Raw genomic sequence first — 7,122 nt, 5'->3', positions numbered from 1 at the left:
TCCTTGCAGCAAAGATGGAGAAGCTCTATACAGTTAGCAAAAACAAGAGCAGGAGCTGGCTCAGATCATGAACTCCTTATTGCCAAATTCAGACTTAAATTGAAAAAAGTAAGGAGAACCACTAGACCATTCAGGTATGACCTGAATCAAATCCCTTATGAGGATACAGTGGAACTGAGAAATAGATTCAAGGGATTAGATCTGATAGAGTGCCCGAAGAACTATGGACAGAAGTTCCTGACTTTGTACAGGCTGCAGTGATCAAGACCATCCCCAAGAAAAAGAAATGAAAACAGGCAAAATGATCATCTGAGGAGGCCTTACAAATAGCTGAGAAAAGAAGAAAAGCTAACAGCAAAGGAGAAAAGGAAAGATATATCCATCTGAATGCAGAATTCCAAAGAATAGCAAGGAGAGATAAGAAAGCCTTCCTCAGTCATCAATGCATAGTAATAGAGGAAAATAAGTGAATGGGAAAGACTATAGACATCTTTTGAAGAAAATTAAAGAGATATCAAAGGAACATTTCACACAAAGACGGGCACAATAAAGGACAGAAATGGTATGGACCTAACAGAAGCAGAAGATATTAAGACCAGGTAGCAAGAATACACAGAAGAACGATACAGAAAAGATCTTCATGACCCAGATAATCATGATGGTGTGATCACTCACCTAGAGCCAGGCACCCTGGAATGTGGAGTCAAGTGGGCCTTAGGAAGCATCACTACGAACAAAGCTAGTGGAGGTGATGGAATTCCAGTTGAGCTATTTCAAACCCTGAAAGATGATGCAGTGAAAGTGCTGTACTCAATATGCCAGCAAGTTTGGAAAACTCAGCAGTGGCCACCGGACTGCAAAAGATCAGTTTTCATTCCAGTTCCAAAGAAAAGCGATGCCAAAGAATGTTCAAACTACTGCACAATTGCACTCATCTCACATGCTAGCAAAGTTATGCTCAAAATTCTTCAAGCCAGGCTTCAACAGTACATGAACCATGAACTTCTAGATGTTCAAGCTGGATTTAGAAAAGGCAGAGAAACCAGAGATCAAATTGCCAACATCCATTGGATCATAGAAAAAGCAAAAGAGTTCCAGAAAAACACCTACTTCTGCACCACTGACTATGTCAAAGCTTTTGACTGTGTTCATCACAACAAATTGTGGACAATTCCTCAAGAGATGGAAATACCAGACCACCTGACCTGCCTTCTGAGAAATCTGTATGCTGGTCAAGAAGCAACAGTGAGAACTGAACATGGAACAACAGACTGGCTCCAAATCGGGAAAGGAGTACATAAAGGCTGTACACTATCACCCTGCTTATTTAACTTATATGCAGAGTACATCATGTGAAATGTCAGGTTGGATGAAGCATAAGCTGGAATCAAGATTGCCAGGAGAAAAATCAATAACCTCAGATATGCAGATGACACCACCATAATGGCAGAAAGCAAACAAGAGCTAGAGAGCCTCTTGATGAAAGTGAAAAAGGAGAGGGAAGAATCTGGCTTAAAACTCAACATTCATAAAACAAAGATCGTGGCATCTGGACCCATCACGTCATGGAAAGTAGATGGGGAAACAATGAAAACAGTGAGAGACTTTCTTTTCTTGGTCTCCAAAATCACTGCAGATGGTGACTGCAGCCATGAAATTAAAAGATGCTTGCTCCTTGGAAGAAAAGCTATGACCAACTTAGACAGCATATTAAAAAGCAGAGACATTACTTTGTCAACAATGGTCAGTCTAGTCAAAGCTATGGTTTTTCCAGCGGTCATGTTTGGATATGAGAGTTGGACTAGAAAGAGAGCTGAGCGCCGAAGAATTGATGCATTGGAACTGTGGTGTTGGAGAAGACTCTTGAGAGTCCCGTGGATTACAAGAAGATCCAACCAGTCCATCCTAAAGGAAATCAGTCCTGAATGTTCATTGGAAGGACTGATGCTGAAGCTGAAACTCCAATACTTTGGCCACCTGATGTGAAGAACTGACTCACTGGAAAAGACCCTGATGCTGGGAAAGATTGAAGGAGGGAGGAAAAGGGGACAACAGAGGATGAGGTGGTTGGATGGCATCACCCACTCGACAATGGACATGAGTTCGAGCAAGCTGTGGGAATTGGTGATGGACAGGGAAGACTGGCATGCTGCATTCCATGGGGTCACAAAGAGTTGGACATGACTGAGAGACTGAACTGAACTGAGCTGAGCTGAATTAAAATTTTAGCTAGTAAGCTTTTACAGTTATTCCATGAGACTGACCTTTCTTACAACTCTCAGCATTCTTCGTTTGTTCACTGAGTTTTGCTTTGTTTTGCTTTGCACCCATAATTTCAGTGAAACTATGGAATTCAGGCTTCCTTCTTTCCTTCCCTCCTTTACCAACTCACCCCACACACTTTGACCCCCAATGAACAGCCCTCCACCCTCCACCAAACCTCTTTTCTTTTTCTTTTCTTCTATTTTAAAATTGAAGCACACTTGATTTACAACATTATATTAGTTTCAGGTATAGGACACAGTGATTCAAAATTTTTGCACATTATTCTAACATTATAAAGTCTTTTAAAATAAAATGTAAAAGTCTATTCTGATTTTGTTTCTGATTTCTTCTTATACTCATTTTGGAACATTGTGTTTTTCAAGGAATTTCCCCACTAGACTTGAGTAGTTGGATTTATTTGCAGAAACAAAATAGTTTATCATCCCTTTGATTTGATTAGGAACTATAGTAATAATTCCTCTTTGAATTCTGATATTGGCTGTTTATTATTATTTCTTTTTGTTTGACCAACCTGGCTAGAGATTTAACTTGACAAATTTTAGAAAAATCTGATTTTGATTTTCTACTTCATACTTTCTATGTTCTGTTTTATTGCACATTTTTAAAAATGCCTTTTGCACAGCGAAAGTTTTTAATTTCAAAAGAGTTCAACTTATCAATTGTTTCTTTCATAAATCATGCTCTTAGTTTTGTATCTAAAATACCATCACCAAATCCAAGGTCACCTAGATTTCCTCCAATATTATCTTCTAAGAGTTTTACAGTTGTACATCTTTATCTATGATCTATTTTGAATTGATTCATGTGAAAGGTACGAGGTCTGTGACTATGCTGTTTTCTCTTCTTTATTGCATGTGCATGTCAAGCATCATTTATTGAAAAGTCTATGCTTTTAGACAGACTCACAGATATAAAATATAAAGTAGTGGATACATGGGGAGAGAGAAAAGGAGGAAATAGGGGTATCTCTTACACATGGGATTAAAAGATACAAAATATTATGAAGCAAATAAATAAGCAACAAAGATATATTGTACAGCACAGGGAATTACAGCCATTATTTTATAATAACCTTAAATGGAATATAATCTATAAAAAAATACTGATTCATTATGCTGTATACTCGAAACTAATATAATATTGTAAATCAAGTATACTTCAATTTAAAAGGCAAAAATGAATAAAAGTTTTGAAAAGACTATGGTTTTTCTATCAGATTATCTTTGGGTTTTTGTCAAAGATAAATTACATTTAAAATAACTATCATTATGGTTGGATTTAAATATAGTTTTTTTTTAATATTTATTTATTTGGCTGCACTGGGATCTATAATCGGGGCATGCTGGCATGCAAGATCTTTAGTTGTGGCATGCGAACTCTTAATTGTGGCATGTGGGATCTAGTTCTCTGTCCAGAGACTGCGTCCAGGCCCCTGCATTGAGAGTGGGATTTACGTCTACCTTTACCCTCTTGCTTCTGCTCTCTGTTTGCCCCATATTTTCATTGTTACTCTTTTTTTCATTCTTGTGTGTTGATCTCTTCAAAAGTATTCCATTTTCTCTCCTCTTTTGGTGTTTTTTCCTAGTGGCTGCTCTAGAAACTGAAGTACTTATCCTTAATGTATTATTCTCTACCTTGAATTCATAGTGGACCACTTCAAAGAACATATAAGAAACTTATGAACGTGTACTTCCATTTAGCCCCTACCCTTCCTTTGTCACCATCATGTTTTGCTTCTTTGTGGGTCAGAAACTCACAACAGGTCATTATTGTTTTTGCCTTAGTCAGTTCCATTTTTTTAAGAAACTAAGCAATGATCAAAATAGTAGTCTTCTCATGCTTCTCACGTCTTTAAAATGTCCAGAAACTTTTATTCTTTCCTGTTGACCCAGAGTTCTATCTGGTATCATTCTCTTTAATCCTGAAGAATTTCTTTAACATTTCTTATATCTCAAGTCCTACTAGGGGAGAGAAGGGGGGTAGGGGGGACAAATTCTCTCTGGTTGTCTCTCTTAAAATGTCTTTCTTCAATCTTCATTTGTGATGGGTAGTTTTTCTGGGCCTATCTTTTATGTTTCTTCACCATCTAAAACTTACTCCAGTGCTTTCTGGCTCATGTGAGCTCTTATCAGAAAGTAGCCATTTTTCCTATATTGTCCCCCTGTGTGTAATGTAGCTTTCCCCCTCCTCTAGTTGATTTTAAATTATTCTCTCCTGTCTCTCTATTTCTTTTTCTTAGTTTTCTGTAATTTGACTCCAAAGTGCCAGGATTTTGTTTTTCTTTCTATTTCCCACATAAAGCTCAGATTTTTGGATTTATGACTTGAAATTTTTCATCAAAATTTAAAAATTTTTGTCTATATATCTTCAAATATTGTTTTTCCTCCCAGTTGAGTCTGTTCTTCTCTTTCTGGGGTTCTAATTACATTAGACGGCTTGATATTATCCATTGATCACTAGTGCTGTGCTTGTCTATTTTTCATATTTTTCTTTTATGCTTTAGTCTCAATTTCTCATGATCTGTCTTCAAATTGACAGACTCTTTCTTCAATGTCAATATTCTATGAGGTCCATAGAGATTATAGTGCTAAAATTAATACTTTTTGAGTTTATATTTCTCTCATGAACTCAGCCCATTATATTTATTTTTCTATAAATCCTTTAGCACTTTTATAATAGCTAAAGTCCTAAGTTCCAACGAATGAGTCATCTGTAGTTCTGCTTCTACTGTTTAATCTTTTGATTATGAGCCATATTTTCCTGACTGTTCATATATCCTATAAATTTATATTACAGACAATAAAACTGAAGTCTATCAAGCACTGGCGGCTGTGACAGCGCACAAGCACGGCCAAGTGGAGCAACCCCACGCCCGAGGTCAGGGGTGGCGGCCAGGAGAGCTACCCAACGCCAGAGGTTATGGGCAGGAGGAGCTACTCCATGTCCAAGGTACGAAGCAGTGGCTGTGCTTTGCTGGAGCAGCCATGAAGAGATACCCCACATCCAAGGTAAGAGAAAACCAAGTAAGACAGTAGGCACTGAGAGAGGGCATCAGAGGGCAGACAGACTGAAACCAGATCACAGACAACTAGCCAATCTGATCACACGGACCACAGCCTTGTCTAACTCAATGAAACTAAGTCATGCTGTATGGGGCCACCCAAGATGGACGGGTCAGGGTGGAGAGGTCTGACAGAATGCAGTCCACTGGAGAAGGGAATGGCAAACCACTTCAGTATTCTTACCTTGAGAACCCCATCAACAGTATGAAAAGGCAAAAAATAGGACACTGAAAGAGAAATTCCCCAGGCCGGTAGGTGCCCAATATGCTACTGGTGATCAGTGGAGAAATACCTCCAGAAGGAATGAAGGGATGGAGCCAAAGCAAAAACAACACCCAGCTGTGAATGGGACTGGTGATAGAAGCAAGGTTCGATGCTGTAAAGAGCAATATTGCGTAGGAACCTGGAATGTTAGGTCCATGAATCGAGGCAAATTGGAAGTGGTCAAACAGGAGATGACAAGATTGAACATCAACATTCTAGGAATCAGCGAACTAAGATGGACTGGAATGGGTGAATTTAACTCAAATGACTGGTATACCTACTATTGTGGGTAGGAATCTCTTAGAAGAAATGGAGTAGCCATCATAGTCAACAAAAGAGTCTAAAATGCAGTACTTGGATGCAATCCCAAACATGACAGAATGATCTCCATTTGTTTCCAAGGCCAACCATTCAATATCATGGTAATCCAAGTCTATGACCCAACCAGAAACACTGAAGAAGCTGAAGTTGAACAGTTCTATGAAGACCTACAAGACCTTCCAGAACTAACACCCCAAAAAGATGTCCTTTTCATTATAGGGGAATGGAAGGCAAAAGCAGGAGGTCAAGAAACACCTGGAGTAACAGGCAAATTTGGCCTTAGAGTACAGAATGAAGCATGGCAAAGCCTAATAGAAGTCTGCCAAGAGAACGCACTGGTCATAGCAAACACCCTCTTCCAACACAAGAGAAGACTCTACACGTGGACATCACCAGATGCTCGACACCGAAACCAGATTGATTATATTTTTTGCAGTCAAAGATGTAAAAGCTCTATACAATCAGCAAAAACAAGAAAGGGAGCTGACTGTGGCTCAGATCATGAACTCCTTATTGCCTAATTCAGACTGAAATTTCATCTCTAATTTTTTGGAGCCTCCAATTAACACTTGCAATGAGACATTAGAAGACTTGATACCTCATTTCTCTCATATCTCTTCTGCCCCTTTCAATAACCCAGATCCTACTTGGTATCTCTATTCCTCTTAACAACCAAAACTTCTGAAAAGCACTAATCCACAACCAATCCAAACAAACAATTCAATTCATTCTCTTGTTGATAAGCTTAGGAAGAGTGGTGGGGATTGGAACAGGGACTGCAGGACTCATTACCTCTTTAAACTATCACAGCCTCTCTAAGAATCTTACTGAGAGCCTAGAAGTAGCTGTTGGCCTTATCACTCTCCAGGGCCAACTAGATTCCCTGACAGATGTGGTCCTTCCAACCAGGAGAGGATTAGACCATCTCACAGCAGAAAAAGGAAGCCTTTGTCTTTTTCTAGATGAAGCCTGCTGCTTCTACGCCAATAAATAGGGTGTTGCAAAACAGGCAGCAAGGAATCTGATAAATAGGGCCTCAAGAATACATCAACACCTTAGTAAATCATGAGAAAACTGCTTAAGCAATTGGGATTGGATGCCATGGGTCCTACCTGTGCTAGACCCCTTCTCATATTAACCCTTATTCTGACTTTTGGCCCCTGTCTAATGTGTCTTTTCTCAAACTTCC

This window comes from Ovis canadensis, chromosome 4, assembly GCF_042477335.2.
Source record: "Ovis canadensis isolate MfBH-ARS-UI-01 breed Bighorn chromosome 4, ARS-UI_OviCan_v2, whole genome shotgun sequence".
In the NCBI taxonomy this organism is placed as follows: Eukaryota; Metazoa; Chordata; class Mammalia; order Artiodactyla; family Bovidae; genus Ovis; species Ovis canadensis.
Note: the sequence above shows the minus strand (reverse complement) of the source record.